The sequence below is a fragment of the Ovis canadensis genome, chromosome 1 (genome assembly GCF_042477335.2).
Source record: "Ovis canadensis isolate MfBH-ARS-UI-01 breed Bighorn chromosome 1, ARS-UI_OviCan_v2, whole genome shotgun sequence".
NCBI classification, from domain to species: Eukaryota; Metazoa; Chordata; class Mammalia; order Artiodactyla; family Bovidae; genus Ovis; species Ovis canadensis.
The window spans coordinates 22071540-22089004 of NC_091245.1; the positions used below are offsets into that span (position 1 = coordinate 22071540).

The following is a 17465-nucleotide window of genomic DNA, read 5'->3' on the forward strand; positions in this document are numbered from 1 at the left end:
CTGACTCAGCTGTCATGGGGGCCTCAGATGCCAGGCAGGGTGCGGGGAATCAGGGACCCCAGAGTGTGAGGCTGCAAGGGAACTGGACATGCTCTCCCTGCTGGGGTTCCAGCCCCACAGAGCAGGTGTTATTTCCCCTTGTCCTCTCCACTGTTTCCCCTTCCCTTCCTTCTCCTTTCCCTCTCCCTTCCCAGCTCCTTTCAAAGACACACACACTCCATATGACATTGTGAACTTTATCCAGGGAGGGCAAGAGAGAGGAAGCCGCATGAGTGACACACGGGAAGACTCATCACACATGGGAGAGATCAGGAGCCCAGGCCAATGGTAGTCACACAGGACTTAGCAGGTCCAGCAACAGCTGCCCAGGTGTCCTTGTCCTTAACCCTAGATCAGGAGAACAAGCCTGTCTTATCTGAGTTGTTCATCTAATCACAAAGTCATCATGAAAGAGAAGGTGATGTGAAGACAGAAGAAAAGGTTCATTTGAAGATGCTGCTGGATTTGAATGTGGAGGACGGCCCAGGAGCCAAGGAATGCAAGGATTGCAGCTCTCAATGCAGAAAAGGCAAAGACTGGGACCCTGTCCTAGATCCCTGGAGAGGGGGCCCGCCAACATCTTGGTTATTCAAGGGCAACCAATTTCAGATTTCTTACTCCAGAGCTGTCAGAGCCTATTCCCTAAGGCAGTGATACATTATTTTATCAGCAAAAGGAAGTGAATACAGGGACAGACAGGCAGGCAGAAGGGGGGAAACACAGGGAGAGAGTAGACAGAATGGAGGAGGGCTGATGATTGGGATTCAGGTGGGCAATGAGAGATATAAGGGGTCAGAGACAGATGGAGAGAGAAGCAGATAGGATCCTACAGACAAGTGAGATGAGGAGGACAGAAAGTTTGCTGGGCAGGAAGCAGGAGATGAGGCAGGCTGGTAGGTGGGCAGATGGAAGCAGGAAGTGGGCAAAGAGGCATGGACAGGAGAGAGATACAGCAAGGCAGGTTGACAGACAGGGGCCCTCAGAGCTTGTGCTGTCCACAAAAGGATCAGAGGATCTTCCTGAGCCACAAGTAGATCCCATTTTTAGACTTCAACACAAGTTTTCAAATGGGCACTGGGACTCTTGAGGGATCTGGTGCCAGTTCAGATCGAAGCAAGGTCAGGGCCACAGCCACCTTCAACTCATTCATGGAAAACTGCTTCCCAATGAAGTTCCTGGGTCAGGATGGGAAAAGGAAGTGAGCAGAGGCTTTTGACACCTGCTGGAGACAGGGGTTCAGGGCTGTCCTCCACATGACCAAACCATGATCCCTTCCCTATAAGTCACACTGAACTTGCCACCCAGGCCTTGGTCCACACTCTCCCCCTGTCTTTTGACAAAGCCCACCTCTCTAAAAACTAGCCCCTAACTCCCACTTATGCTCTCAGCAAGAAATCCTGTTGGGGAGCACCTGAACTCTAAGCACAGAATCAAGTCAAGCAAATCAGGAAATGTGAATGAGAACTTTGTTCACTGGTTCACAGGCAGTTTCTGGTTTTAGGCCAGGCCAGGACACTCTATGGGACAGGGTGGGCTTCACACTCAGGCCCTCACTTTCTATGGCAGACAAATAGGGGTCCCCATTTCCAGATAGGACAAGAGAGGGTTGTGCAAGGAATCAGAATGGCAACAAACAACTTCCTTGTTGGGACATGAATTAGTGACCCTGAGCCTGCTGGACAATTTGCCTCCCAGTTAATTAATGGATTGGTCTCTTGTATCCCCTCAGCCCTTCAGTCAATCTGCTCTAAATCTTCCTATTCTACTCTAGAAGTGACCCCCTAACTAACCATCCTTTGGTCTCCTTGCCTGACCTTTTCAGCCTCCCTGCATCTCCTCTCTCTATTGAAGCCATGGCAGCTCCAGGCCTGTTCTATTCCCCATCACAAGGAGGACATCACCCAGTGCTACAACTGTATCACAGCTCTGTCTGGATTGTTCCTTACTCATCTGGGTCCTGTCCAGCTGAGAGAGCTTCTTGTTACGTAGGTTGATAAGGATACCAGGGCCTTCAAGGAGGAGAAAGGGACAAACCCATTTTTTCCCCTTACATTCCTTCATCTTAGTCACATAAGACATCTTTTTCTTAAGCTCTGAGTTGTTATGGTAACAATCTAAATTGCCTAAGACTAACTTTCTTTAAGCCCAGAGCTGATGGTTACAGAAAACAAAACAAAACAAAACAAAACATATCTTACTCAAGGGTATGTTTTTCCTTAAGCTTGTACTAATGATTGTATAACAACAATGTATCTTGATCCAGGACATGTTTCTCCTTCTTAACAGGAAACTTCTGACTAATCCTATTATCTTAAGATGTATGTTGTGGGAGTGGGTCTGATAAGACCTCTACAACCTTGAGACATTCTTTTGAAAAAGTATATAAATCTTTTACAAGTGATTGATCAGTTTTCCCAGCACCACTTGTTAAAGAGATTGTCTTTTCTCCATTGTATATTCTTGCCTCCTTTGTCAAAGATAAGGTGTCCATAGGTGCGTGGATTTATTTCTGGGCTTTCTATTTTGTTCCATTGATCTATATTTCTGTCTTTGTGCCAGTACCATACTGTCTTGATGACTGTAGCCTTGTAGTAGAGCCTGAAGTCAGGCAGGTTGATTCTTCCTGTTCCGTTCTTCTTTCTCAAGATTGCTTTGGCTATTGGAGGTTTTTTTTTTTTTTTTTGTATTTCCATACAAATTGTGAAATTATTTGTTCTAGTTCTGTGAAAAATACTGTTGGTAGCTTGATAGGGATTGCATTGAATCTATAGATTGCTTTGGGTAGTATACTCATTTTCACTATATTGATTCTTCCAATACATGAACATGGTATATTTCTCCATCTATTTGTGTTCTCTTTGATTTCTTTCATCAGTGTTGTATAGTTTTCTCTCTCTATATATAGGTCTTTTGTTTCTTTAGGTAGATATATTCCTAGGTATTTTATTCTTTTTGTTGCAGTGGTGAATGGAATTGTTTCCTTAATTTCTCTTCCTGTTTTCTCATTGTTAGTGTATAGGAATGCAAGGGATTTCCCTTGTTAAAACTAGCAACACTCTCTGCCTCCTTCTGATGTTTATGTAAGATGTTTTCTCTGCTCCTTTTGACTGTAATAAAACTTTTGCCACACAAAGCTCTGAGTGACTGAAGCCACCTGTCTGGTCCCAAAGTGAAATTCTCTCCCTCAGAGATCATGAATCCAATACAGTTTACTGTAAGCTATCACAGCTCCTCTTCCTCAACTCAGCTTCTCTTGTTGTCCCTTCCCCCACCTCCACAGACCACATGCTCAAGGCTCAATCCAGTGACCACCACCTTCACCACCTCTGCTAGCTGCACCTCTCCCCTCCTCAAGGCACCTCAAGGCACCATTAGTGTTAACTCAAGGACATATCACATCCAGTGCCTAGCACAGTGCCAAGATCTTCTAATCTTCCACAGTCTGCGCAATGAATGAGTGAGTGAAAGAGTGGGTGTGTGAATGGTGTCTGTCTTGAGTAGACATGTTGATTTGTTGATAGAGAGCTCTGAGGGAGGATGGCGTTATCCTCTCTGTGTTTCCATCTCCTAGCATAGGCCTTGGCACATGAAGACATGCTTAATATATGCTTTCATATTTAAACAAGATTTAAAGGAAATCAGTCCTGGGTGTTCATTGGAAGGACTGATGCTGAAGCTGAAACTCCAGTCCTTTGGCCACCTGATGCGAAGAGCTGACTCATTTGAAAAGAACCTGATGTTGGGAAAGATTGAAGGCAGGAGGAGAAGGGGACAACAGAGGATGAGATGGTTGGATGGTATCACAGACTCAATGGAGATGAGTTTGGATAAGCTCTGGGAATTGGTGATGGACAGGGAGGCCTGGCGTGCTGTGGTTCATGGGGTCTCGATGAGTCAGACACAACTGAGGGACTGAACTGAACCGAACTGAAAACAACCTAAATGGAATGACAGTAAGATATATATTAATTCTGACCTAGGAATCAAGCTTCTGAGTCCCTCTTGTCCTCTAGTGGTAGCTGCATGACATGCAGCCATGTCTACAAGGAAGGACTGGACCCTAGTGCAAATTAAATCCTAGAACCAATTCAGGAAGACAATTGGCTTCAAACCTATTCTGTGAAGGTTGATTCACTAACTGAAAATTTCACAGAACTGTAGATTCAGGAAACAACAACAACAGCAACTGGTTCTTACTAAGAAGTTGCAGTTATGAAAGTTACTGTTTCAGGGGATGATCTTACAATTTTCACCGTAGTCATTCTGGATGTGTCATCCACCTTAATCATCATTTAAAGTGTGCTTTATATTTACATGCAAGGAACTTTTCAAAGGCTTACGTTAAATACAAAATAATGGATGTTTCTCTCACAATTGCTTGATTGTCCTCCACTTTATGCTTTTTGCCAACGTTAGACACTATAGAATTTGGGAGTGTGGTATATAACCCACCATACTACTACTAAGTTGCTTCAGTCGTGTCCGACTCTGTGTGACCCCACAGACGGCAGCCCACCAGGCTCCCCCGTCCCTGGGATTCTCCAGGCAAGAACACTGGAGTGGGTTGCCATTTTCTTCTCCAGTTTTCCTTTAAAATAACCCACCATACATATAAAGAATTTGGGCAACTTGAAAAGGTATCACATTTGTATGAATATTTAGTTAAAGATTTGTTAGAGTCCCCCAGAGAAATAGAGAACACACTGACTGTGTAACTTTCTTCAAAGGGCAATTGTAACTGATCACTAATATGACTTGAACCTCCAGGACAGCTGGGAAGAAGGAAGACAGCTGGGAGTCCAAATCCATGGAAACATAATATATACAATGAGAGGCTGATTGGTGATTTAAGCAGAAAAGGTAGTGCTCTGACTAAGAATGTGGGAAGAAAGAGTCATCTGCCTTTTAAGATAACTGATAATTGCAAAGAACTAAGCATCTGAAGATTAACTTTCATGAAAACTTCTGATGCTAAAGTCATACTCCTAAAGTGAGGAAATCCCCAGAATACTTTGAAACAGCCACTGACATGGAAATGTGGCCAGTTATTGCAGAAGTCAGGAGATCAAAGTCATTGCAGTGGGTCCTGAAAGCCTTCTTATACCTGGAGACCCACCTCCGCTTCTCAACACATCAACATACAAGGACAAAACTGCATGTACCACATCTGAATGTAGACAATCACACATACCGGATAGCAACCAGTGACACCTGATTCCCCAAGTACAGAGGCCTCACCTGAATCTTCCTGAGAAGGGCAGGAAGGCATGGCTGTGTCGAGTAGAACCTGGTGCAAACCGGAATGGGTCAAACACCTGCAGAGAGAGCACCAGGGTCAGGACAGATGGGGTCAAACTTCTTGTGTCAATCTATCAGGGGACAAGAATCCCAGAGGAGGAGCAGCAGAAGGGATTGGTGTGGAGAGAGCATCCCATCCCCTCCTCCCACCACCATCTTAACTCCAGGTTTGGCCACACCTTTGGGTTGTATAAAGCCCATAAAAGGATAGGGGAGGATGATTCCTATGGGGAAGGGAGGAGAGAGAGAAGCCTGATGGTTCCCATGGAGCAGTGGGCATGTGCTGGCACAAAGTGTCTTGGATCACTCTCCATTGCTCTGAATGAAATGATGCCCTTGCGAGACTGGTGGGCTGGGCATGACAAATCACATGATCACTGTTTAGGAGTAGGTAACCAGGGCCCAGGACTGAGAAGTTAAAGAATTGGAGGCTTACATATAGGAGCAACTCAGATGACAAGTCACATTTATCAAGTGCCATCATGACCCTTTGGAAATGTGCAGTAGCTCATTTAGTACTCACACAGCCGTCAAGGAAGGCAGTCATATCCCCAGGTGGAGAGGAAGCACCTGAGCCTCGAGAGGTTAACGGATGTGTCTATGATCTCATAGTTAGGAAGGGGCAGGGCTTGGATTCAGGCCCACTGGAAGGGGAGCTGATGGTTGGCCTCCAGCCATGGTAGGTCATCAGATGCTCTCTGCCATTCATAGGAAGGCCTCAAAAAGAAGTCCGTGTGACCCCTGGCGGTGATTTCGCAGAGCTCCCTCCTTAGAGCCCACATGGAAAAAACAATCTCTACCTGTTTCTCTCTGCTTTTGCTTCAAGCCTTTACAACTCAAGGAATTAAGAACTCTAGGACTACTACAAGACCCCATCCAAAGCCCAGCAGTTGCTTATTGAGTGTTTGCTGCTTCAGATTCTGCATCAAGCACTCTTCAAAAGTTGTCCATCAGTTCAGTTCAGTCACTCAGTCATGTCTGACTCTTTGCGATCCCATGAATCGCAGCACGCCAGGCCTCCCTGTCCATCACCATCTCCCAGAGTTCACTCAGACTCAAGTTCATCGAGTCCGTGATGCCATCCAGCCATCTCATCCTCTGTCGTCCCCTTCTCCTCCCGCCCCCAATCCCTCCCAGCATCAGAGTCTTTTCCAATGAGTCAACTCTTCGCATGAGGTGGCCAAAGTACTGGAGTTTCAGCTTTAGCATCATTCTTTCCAAAGAAATCCCAGGGCTGATCTTCAGAATGGACTGGTTGGATATACTTCAAAGCAAATATTAACTATCTTGAGGCAGAAACAATAGTCATGCCATTCCAGAACTGGAAGAGCCCATGTGGGGCTCTGAGGTCCTGTGTGGTCTTGGAGTAGACTTAGGTGAGTGGTGAGGTGAAGTTCATACCTGCAGGTAAGGTGCGTCCCTCATGGAAGGTGATGGGCTTGCTCAGCTCTCTGGCTTGCTGGGCACTGGGGGATAGAGTCTCAGAGCCTCCTTGATGTACATGGTGGTATAGGGCATCTGGTCTAGGTGGTCCTTGAAAAGAAATGCATCTAAGGGTGGGCAGGACAGGACAAGCAGGGATTCTCTCTAGCACAGATGGGGCAGGGTTCTTCTATCTCCTGGACACTGACCAGGTGATGGAAGCACCATCCACCAGGAGGCTCTGGATCTCTTCCTGGCACCTCTGCTGATGCACAGGGTGGGAAGCCAGTGTATAGAGGATCCAGGAGATGCCACTGGCTATGGTGTCGTGACCCTTGAACATGAATGTGTCCACTTCAGCATGGAGGTCCTCATCAGAGAAGCTGCTCCCCTTCTGCATCTGTGGAGGCAGGGCCAGAGTGTAGGGTATGCCCTTCCTATGCACTTCTGCCCAAAGGCTCAGGCCTCTATTGCTCACACTCACTCTGGCAAAGAGGAGGATGTCCAGGAAGTCCAAGTGCCTCCTGCTCCTCACCTTCTCCAGCTCTCCCTCCTTCTGCAGGTGAGCCTTCCTCTCCTTGATCACTGCATCTGTCCCAGAACAGTGGTTCCCAGACATAGCTGAGGACTCTGGTGGCCCATATGCAGCACCCACCATAGACCCATCTGCCTCTCAGGCCCAGTCTGGGTGCCAGGTGGATGTGGGTGAGAGTGGGACTGGGTGAGCATGTCAGGACTGAGAACTCCAGTGTCATCTACTCCAGGTAGCAATCCCTGCAGTAACACAGCACATGGAGGCTCTGTCTGAATGCTGTTGGGAGGGGGTCTCACTTAGTCATCACCAACATGGTGACTCCTGTAACTCCCTATTCAACACCTGACACCCGTGACCTCTGGGTTCCCAGTCCCATGCAGGTGTGTGTCAGATCCTGAAGAGGAAGCAGGAGTGTGGGCTTTGCCTGGGGGTCAAGGCCAAGCCCTTTCACATGTGCCTGATGTAGGTGTGTGGAGCAGCCCACAAGAAGGAGGAGAACCTGTGTGTTGATGGGCGAGCTGGCAGGCCCAGTGGTTCCAGTGGCCTTCAGGTGTCAGCCTGTAGATGAGGTCTTTCTGATGGAATACATTTTTCATTCAAGAAATATCAGAATTGTTGAGATCAATATATATCAAAATATCAGACTGTTGAGATCCCTGACAGCCTGGATGTAGGACTTGGAGTTCCTGAAGGGAGAGGATGCAGAAGAGACTGGAGTTGAGGGAGCCTCTGACCTGGAGAGGGATTAGGGCTCTGGGTCGAGGATTCCTCAGTCAGTAGGGACAGGCAACATCTAGGCATTGTCATTTCTATCTTACCCTCTGAAAACCCTCATTATTTACAAGTGTCCTAAGGAGCCGGGCTTTTCCCTGTGTAGGAATCAGGGACCTGTGACTGAGTCAAGAATAGTCTGGGTGGTATTTGACCATGGTCCACGTTTCTCTGCAGAACATTAATTTTTGTGCTGAGAAACATCCCTGCTGCCCTTACTGGCTCTCAGATAAGTCCTCCCCAGCTGGTGACAACAGGACTCTGCCCTTGAAGTGCCATCACTGACCTGTCAGTCTGGATGCTGCACTGGAAGCTGAAGGTGCACTTCATGATGGTGTCCAGGGTCATCAAGGAGACATGTCTGAAGATCTCTACATGTGAGTCCTGGCTGATGAGCTCCTACTTGTCTTGTGGAGAGGAAGATTGACTCTTCTCTGCTCTTCCAGAAGGCCTGTGCTGACAAGGCCAGGCCCTCTCTGTCTCTACCTATTTGCATGAGATTTCCTCACTCTCTAAGCAGATGTGTTTTAGCAACTGAGGCTAAACATATGTGTGTAATATGATACCAGTTTCCTATGAATATTTTATTATATAAATTGACATGGTCTCTCATAATATTTGAGTTAATTCTGAATTTTAGCAATAATTTATGATGATAAACATCCTGTGGCAGAGCAAAAAGCATAGTTTCTTGGGAACAAAGGGGGAATCAAAATCGACAGTAGGTCAGGTGACGTCCAACACTAGTAAGCAAATATTTAAAGGCAAGGAAAAGCCTAAGAAGCTCTATTAGAGCTCCTAGGAAGGGGCTTGACTTACTTCAGTTCCTTTCATTTGTCCAATATTAGCTGAGCCCAGGTGGTACCTGGTCTGGATCAGGGATGATGTTTGTGAAGACCCACTGACTCGATGGATGTGAGTTTGAGTGAACTCTGGGAGATGGTGATAGACAGGGAGGCCTGGCATGCTGTGATTCATGGGGTCACAAAGAGTAGGACACAACAGCGACTGAACTGAACTGAACTGAACTGAACTCTTTGAGTGTAGACCTGGTTTCATTTGCTCCCTTGAGTGGCTCAGTGCCACATAGAAGCCCTGGACCCAGGTAGAGCCCACTTGAGTAACATTCTGGGATGTCCACTCTTCCACTGAAGCTGCCATTGCTCAAGCCAGTCATGGCCAATTTGTGCTTCTGTCCTTCTTCTAGTCTTCTGTGTCAAAGACTTGAGATGAGACGAATGTGCATCCTGAATAACTTCCTTTCCTTTGTTGAGGAACAAATTGTGGATCCAAGTTGGTGCCTGCATGTTCCTCTGTCCCATTCAGTTTTGGTGAGCACTGTCTCTTATGAAGTTCTAAATTCATCATTCTGGGGACTGTATCTGATGGATGTCTGAGGGACACAAGCGTCTGAGAGTGGACTTTGTCAATTGCATTGAATGGGAGTGGGTACTGGCAACAAGGGTTGAACTCACCAGCATCCTTTGGACAGAGTGGGTCATGAGTCCCATATAGGGCTTCAGGATGTCATAGTGGAAGGCTGGGGTCAGCATCCACCAGTGCTGGAACAACGTCTGCCCCTCCAACAGCAGCAAGCCTGTCCCTGGACCACAGATGGGTGTGTATGGGCATCAGGGAGACTGGGGCCAACTTGGGAGGAATGGAGTATGTCAGGAGAAGGCTCATGAAGAGCAAGAGTTGGAAAGGCAGTACATCTCAGGGAAGTTAATTTCCAGTATGTCTGTCCCTAGGACATGATTATGACAGCAGTGAGATAGAAGTGGATAAACAGTAGTGTGTGTGTGTGGGGGTGGGGTGGGGGGGGCAGGTGAATGAAGGATTTACCTAAAAGTCAGGCTGAGAACATTGGAAAGGACAGAGAAGAGATGAAGTAGAGGCTCAGCTTCAGGAGGGCTCTCAGCACTATTACAAAGGATGAATGTTGTATTGGAAGAAGAGAAATAAGGCTTGATTTAGGGATGGAGGTGGTGACAGGGTGCCTGGCAGAAGTTCTCCATTATGCAAAGTGGAAGCTCTTTTTAACCTAACTAGTAGGTGAAACACTGTTGTATTTAAATGTACTTACCAATCCAGGGAATCAGGAATCTGTAGACATTAAGAGACTTTGGGCCTAAAAAGTAAGGAAGAAAAGTTGACGGGGCCAAAAAAGTCAGGGAGCCCCCAGAGCAGCTGAGGTCCAGGCCACGGTGCTCCCCTTTCTGGTGCTTGTCAGATGGCAGTCTGTCTCAATATACCCGCCACTTGCCTCCCAACACTGACTCTCTCTGTCCAGATAGTCACTGTGAGCCCAGGAAGGCAGACTCAGTGTTCTGGGAAAAGAACATCCACAGGACCAAGAATGGTGAATTGCCATGAAACGTTAGCTCTGTTCAGTGCCTTAGAATAAGACAGAACCTGTGGGTGTACTATAATTTGTGGTGGTTTGGCCATCCCATGACCAAGGAGAGGCAACTGTGAGAGGTGGTCAACCTTGATCAGTGTGGATAGGGAATTGTCTTCCAGATCTGGGATCATTTCAGTTTGGCTGTAATAAGAAGAAAAGTAAGAAATAAAAGAGAAGCCAGCCTCACCCAGATGTTTAAGCATTTAGAAAGAGTAAATAATGTTGTCTTTAGTCTGGCCGGTGTGTTGAGGAATGTTTGAAAGAGTTCAGGCCTTGATGTCTGAAGGGCCAGTCTCTTCTGGAATTTCACACCCAGGGGCATGTATTCAAGGGAAGATTTTCTCCTGCTGAGGGTTTCCCTCTCATCTGACCTCCCCAGGACCACGTTCATATAGTCAGAGTCGTAGATCAGAACTATGGCCATTGTCCCCTACAGCCAGCGAACACGTGCACTCGGGTATGTCTCTACCCTTTTCAGTAGGGCTTGCAGCTCACTGTCATCTTGGAATTGTAAGCAAAGAAAAGACTAATCAATAAAACCCTTCTTTCAGTGCCAGGGCTGGAGTCGTGTCAAGGGTAGGTTGGGGTATCAGGAGGTTACTCTGGATCCATCAGCAGAACTAAGAGTTCAGAACTGTTTCTTTTGACTTGGGCTCTGATCCAGACCTTGCTGGCTGTCCACCTTTGATGCTTAGACCAGATTCTGTCCCATTGTTGGGTAGACTTAGGCCACCACTACAAAGTGCTTACAGACACCTACATCAGGGGTTGACTCCATGGTGCACAAAACTTTTGGAAGTCATTTGGATAAAATTTGCATGAGCAGTTAGTGATAATTCATAACACTTGGTAAACAGTTTTGTCTTATTTTGTTTATTTGAAGAAGAAAAATAGACTATATTTTAAAAATTAAGCTATTATTTAATTTCATTTTGCCATACTGTTATATATCTTCAATACTGTCACAGCATACATGTAAATGTTAATATAAAAGGGTATTTAGAATATATATGGCAAAGTGAAAAAATTAAACTATGTGTGTATAATGTTATTTTACATATTGAGTGTGTGCACAGTTGGGGGACAAATTCTGGATGTATATATGAAAATGGTTTTTGCTGGGAGCCAGTGTGAGGAACTCCGCCTATGGCAAAGGTCATGAGGAAGGAGGCTTGGCATACGCAAAGGCGTGATCAAGCCTCAGGAAACCCCCTGTTCCCGAGCATCTACCCCAAAACCAGAGTCTGTTTTATGCTCTCACCTACACCTCTGACTTTACAGTGGGCCCTCCCCCATAACCGTTTCTCTCGGAGAAGGAGTAAGCGTGCAGCTCCAAGGCAATAAAAATTCCTGGGCGTGACAAGAGTGTTTCAGCTTACGGACTGCTCTGAAGGTTATCTAGCCCACCTGTATAGGTTTGTCCAGCCACATGTGATTGTTTACAGCCTCCCAACCTGAGAGGCATGAGATGTTTTAGACTTACTAAAGGCAAATTCTTTTGGGGAGTTGGAAATTATTAGTATAGTGGGTTGGTTAGGAATTATATTGGTGAAAGGTTTTTTTCATTTGTTGTGCCAATGATTACTGCTAATTCCCTGCCCTGGGTGTGACAAGGGTGTTTCAGGTCAAACCTCTCTGCTGACAGACTAGCTTGTGTGACAGGATTATCCATACTCCTGCCACTACACACATGATTGTTTACTACCTCTCAACCATAAACAGCACAGAGAGTTTTGGAGTATTTTGAGAGTCTTAATTAGCATAGGGCTTTTCTCATTGTTGAGTCAATGATTGCCGCCAGGCCTCCATATCCTTAGGCACCTGGGAATATATTAATCAATGTATTTGGAATATAGAAAAGGAAATATAGTAGTTTTAAGGTTAGCAGTACTAGACTTTTTGAGTTAATGAATTTTCTCTTTTGTAATAGATCACTGTACTTTGTTATAAATCACTGTGTCCTTGCTATGTAAAAATGTAACTTTATCACTATCTTAAGACTAAATAGATCTTAAGGGGAACATTGGTGAAAGGATTTTCATTTGTTGGGTTGATGTTTGCTGTTAAATCTCCATGTTCCCTGCCCTTATAATGAATATAAGTGGCATATAGGAGAAATAAGTATTAACCTTTAAGCATATAGGAGAAATAAGTATTAACCTTTAAGATTAATCATGTTAACCTTGGGTTAAATAAATTCCTTTCTTCATTGTAACTCACTACACCCTCACCCTGTAGGAATACAACTTTATTTGGCGGGTGGTGCCTGGTTTAAGAAAAAACACCCTTGGAAGAAACAAGTTTTTTGGTTATCAGAAAGAAAGGATCATAAAATGTCAGCAGGTCTCATGGCCAGAAGATGATGTAAAATCCCTAAGACCTTTTATGTGAAGCACCTGATTTTGATAAAGGTCAGGACTGCTGACCCCCGCATGACTCTGTATTCATCCCTATGTGTAACAAAAGGTATATAAGCAAACCCAAAAATAAAGAAATTGGATCAGTTTCTGAAAAGACTGATTCCCCCATGTCGTTTCTTTCTTGCTCCCCGTTTTTCTAGCTGAATTCCCATCTGGAGCATGGATGCTATTCCACATAAACCAAGTTATTCACCCTCTTTTTCTCCACTAATTTTCCTACTACACTATTTGTTTCTAATCTCTCTATATATCTGTAATTAAATATGTACTTTTCCAAGGACGCTGATGCCATCCCCACCTTCGAATCACCCTGGATCCACCGGGGCTGGACCCCAGCAGGTTTTGAAATAAGATTGTGAAAATAGTTGGATTTTTTATCTCATATCATTTACTAATATTCAGAAACATTGTGCACTTCCCATTGCCTAGAGAAATCTTTGTAAACTCCTGATTGTGGACCACAAAGCCCTTTCCTTTATGTTTTATTGTCTTTTTTGTTGCCCTTGTAGGGCTGGCGATTCCACAGGACCCATTGCTCTGCCCCCAAGATGCTGCTGCCAGCGCTCCTTGCACTGGCTCCACCTGCTCACTCTCAAGGTCTTTGCCTATGTTCTTCCCTCTACCCATCCTTTTTGCCACAGAGCAACTGCTCCTCCTCAACTTTGGAGACTCAGCTTTGTTTTGTTATCCCTGGATTTCTCATCAACGGTTCGTCCCCAGCATGTTCCATAGTCAAATTGTCTTTATTTCATTGACTTCTGTGTAACTCAGAGCAACCCTTTGCACTTTTGTATCTGATCTCTGCCTGCACCCTTCTCCCATCAGGACTCAGGAGCTCTGAGGCAATTTGTCTACTGTGGGTCATGTTCCTTCACTAAGCTTTTGTTTACTGAGCATTTACTATGTGCCAGGCACAGATTTAAGGCACTGAACTAGGATGCAGCTCTAGGATGAACTAGGATGCTTGTCTGTTTGGAGCCTGGAGGGGAGTGGAGCAGACTGAGAGATCAAGTGGCCATAACAGGAGAGCATCATGAATGTGTGATGGAGGGAAGACGAAGCCTCAGGGGAAGCTTTGGGAAGGGTGCCTAACTCAGACCGGATGTTAGAAAGCTCTTTGTCCTGAACTTGCTCATTAATCAAATCATCATTTACCAAGATGCTTTTGGGCTACAAAGATGAACCAGAGGTGGGCTCTCTCAGAAGGAGCTCATAGCTATGACATTGCAGATAGAAATAGCTCAATCTAGTCAGCTCTGCCTTATGAGAAGGATCTGCAAAGGACAAAGAGTTTTCCTCTTCACTCATGGGTGACCAAGGAAAATACCTGAGAGGAGATGGCTTGGGGTTGGGCTTTGGTCCATAGAAATGACGGGCAAGGTCATTCCAGGGAGAGGGCCCATGGGAGCCAACTCCCAGAGGCTGGAAAGCACAGGCAGGTGGGGGTGGACCCTGAGTAACCTGAGGTGCAGGAAATTAGGAAGGAGAGAGATATACTGGACCAGCCTGCATGGGACTTGGCTGTTTCCAGTTCTTGTCTTTGTCTCCACTCTGCACTAATTGTGCATTCAAGAAAGAGAGGCCTCAGCTCTCTGCAACCTGTGATTGTCTCCTGACACTTGTTTAAGCCACAGACCCTTGGTGACCCCTCTCCATCTGACTTTGCTCAGAGATCCCCCACCTCACAGGCTAGTGCTGCCATTGATGAGTGTGGCAATGCTGCCCCTCCAAGCCTGAAAGCTGTTCATTTTCCTCCTTCTGTCCCTCCACACAATGGTCTGACACCACTCTGTGCAGGCTCTGTGCTGGGTGCTGGGGGTGAGGAGGATTACAGGCTCAGTTCCAAGAGTTCATAGTCCAGAGAGAGGACACCAGGCAGGCAAACTCACCCTGTTGATTGTGCAACTCGAATGTCAGTTCTGTTTAGCTGGCCCCATCCTGGAAACCTCACTCCTGTGTGCCAACAACTGAAATCATGAGTTGCAAAATCCCTTAGTCTGATCAAGGCAAGTAGGTTTGTCTTATGGCTACTCAGCAGGTGAGCCTCTTTTCCTGTGACCTAACACTGTCATAGATTTCTCTCTGTTGTCTCCTGGGCAGTGAACCCACAGGGCTGATCCATCAGATCGATGTCAGTGCTTCCAGACAAGCACAGGACAAGGTATGAATTCACTGACCATGATAATGCTCTACATCCCCACCCCTCCCAGCCCTTCCAGTCCCTAATCTAGTTCCATCCTACCTCCTGCTTGTACCCACAGAGCCAGTTGGGAGGAGGAGATGGGAACTGATGAAGGGTTTTGAGCAGCCACTGTCTGCGCAGGTAGAGCTGTGCCACCTTGAGCAGAAGCAGAACCAGGCCGAGCAGGGAGACCACCTGCAGAAGCCCAGAGACACTGCCCAGGGCTCTGGTCGGGCTCAGCTCAGAGACACTCATGATGCAGTGGTTTCTGGATCCCTGACTGTCCCTGACTGTGGCTGACCTTCCTGGAGCACCTAGCTTGGCCTGGGAGGATCTCCCCACCCACATAGGGGAGGATGAAGGTGAAGGCAGAGCTCAGACCTGGGCCTCCAGAGTCGTTATTGGCTTTTTTTTTTTTAATTTAAACTCTTTTTTGTCACAAAATGTAAGTGTTAAGTAGTTAGAATAGGAAAAAGGAGTCCAAAATAGCAGTGGCTTAAAGACAAAGAAAGGAAAAAGCCCGTGAAAATAGAACAAAGGAAAGTCCAAGGACTGGAGTGAGAACCTCAGGTGAAGTAAACAGCCCTCCTGGCTAGCCTAGTTTACATAGGGCAAGCTCAAGGGGAGGAGAAAAAAACATATAAAAAGAGGAGCCAAAACTGAGCCTCTGGCTTCTCTTCTCTTCGTGTCTTTTGGGTCTGTCTGCCCTCACTCCCTGAGGATGTATTTTCCTTTGCTTGCCAAATAAAACTGAGCTGTAACACTGATCCATCCATCACTTAAAATTTTTGCTGCAGCAAGACAAAACAGTGGAAATTACACATTCCCCCGACATCTATGGTGCCATTTCTTGGATTTAACCTGGTCGGCAAAGTAACGTCTCTGCTTTTGAATATACTATCTAGGTTGCTCATAACTTTTCTTCCAAGGAGTAAGTGTCTTTTAATGTCATGGCTGCAGTCACCATCTGCAGTGATCTTGGAGCCCAAAAAATAAAGTCTGACACTGTTTCCATTGTTTCCCCATCTATTTCCTATGGAGTGATAGGACCAGACGCCATTTTCTTCGTTTTCTGAATGTTGAGCTTTAGGCCAACTTTTTCACTCTCCACTTTCACTTTCATCACGAGGCTCTTCAGTTCCTCTTTGTTTTCTGCCATAAGGGTGGTGTCATCTGCATATCTGAGGTTATTGGTATTTCTCCCGGCAATCTTGATTCCAGCTTGTGTTTCTTCCAGTCCAGCGTTTTACATGATGCACTCTGCATAGATGTTAAATAAGCAGGGTGACAATATACAGCCTTGACATATATACAATATACAGCCTATTTGGAACCAGTCTGTTGCTCCATGTCCAGTTCTAACTGCTGCTTCCTGACCTGCATACAGGTTTCTCAAGAGGCAGGTCAGGTGGTCTGGTATTCCCATCTCTTTCAGAATTTTCCACAGTTTATTGTGATCCACACAGTCAAAGGCTTTGGCATAGTCAATAAAGCAGAAATAGATGTTTCTCTGGAACTCTTGCTTTTTCCATGATCCAGCGGATGTTGGCAATTTGATCTCTGGTTCCTCTGCCTTTTCTAAAACCAGCTTGAACATCAGGAATTTCATGGTTCATGTATTGCTGAAGCCTGGCTTGGAGAATTTTGAGCATTACTTTACTAGCATGTGAGATGAGTGCAATCGTGCGGTACCTTGAGCATTCTTTGGCATTGTCTTTCTTTGGAATTGGAATGAAAACTGACCTTTGCCAGTCCTGTGGCCACTGCTGAGTTTTCCAAATTTACGCAAAGAGTCAGACATGACTGAGCGACTGAACTGAACTGAACTGAACTGAAACAACCTCAGCTTGGCTCCTGCAAGATGAAGGTCAAGCACAGCATAAGTCCAACTCAGTGCAAGCTCCCATGATGGAAACTGAACATGAAGAAAACCCAGTGCCATGAAGGAGGAATCAAAAGCTTTACAGACAAGCAAAAGCTGAGAGAATTAAGCACCACCAAACTAGCTCTTCAACAAATGCTAAAGTACCTTCTCTAGACAGGAAACACAGAAAAGGTTTATAAACTTGAACCCAAAACAACAAAGTAAATGGCAACAGGATCATACTTATCAATAATTACCCTAAATGTAAATGGGTTGAATGCCCCAACCAAAAGACAAAGACTAGCTGAATGGACACAAAAACAAGACCCCTATGTATGCTCTCTACAAGAGACCCACCTCAAAACAAGGGACACATTCAGACTGAAAGTGAAGGGCTGGAAAAAGATATTTCATGCAAATGGAGACGAAAAGAAAGCAGGAGTAGCAATACTCATATCAGATAAACTAGACTTTGAAATAAAGGCCCTGAAAAGAGACAAAGAAGGACACTACATAATGATCAAAGGATC

General features: G+C 45.6%; 1 pseudogene; it reads right to left on the bottom strand.

The window, feature by feature from the left end:
• Positions 1-1045: 1045 nt before the first annotated feature.
• LOC138440751 (cytochrome P450 4A11-like) lies at positions 1046-15326 on the bottom strand (annotated as a pseudogene).
• Positions 15327-17465: the final 2139 nt, after the last annotated feature.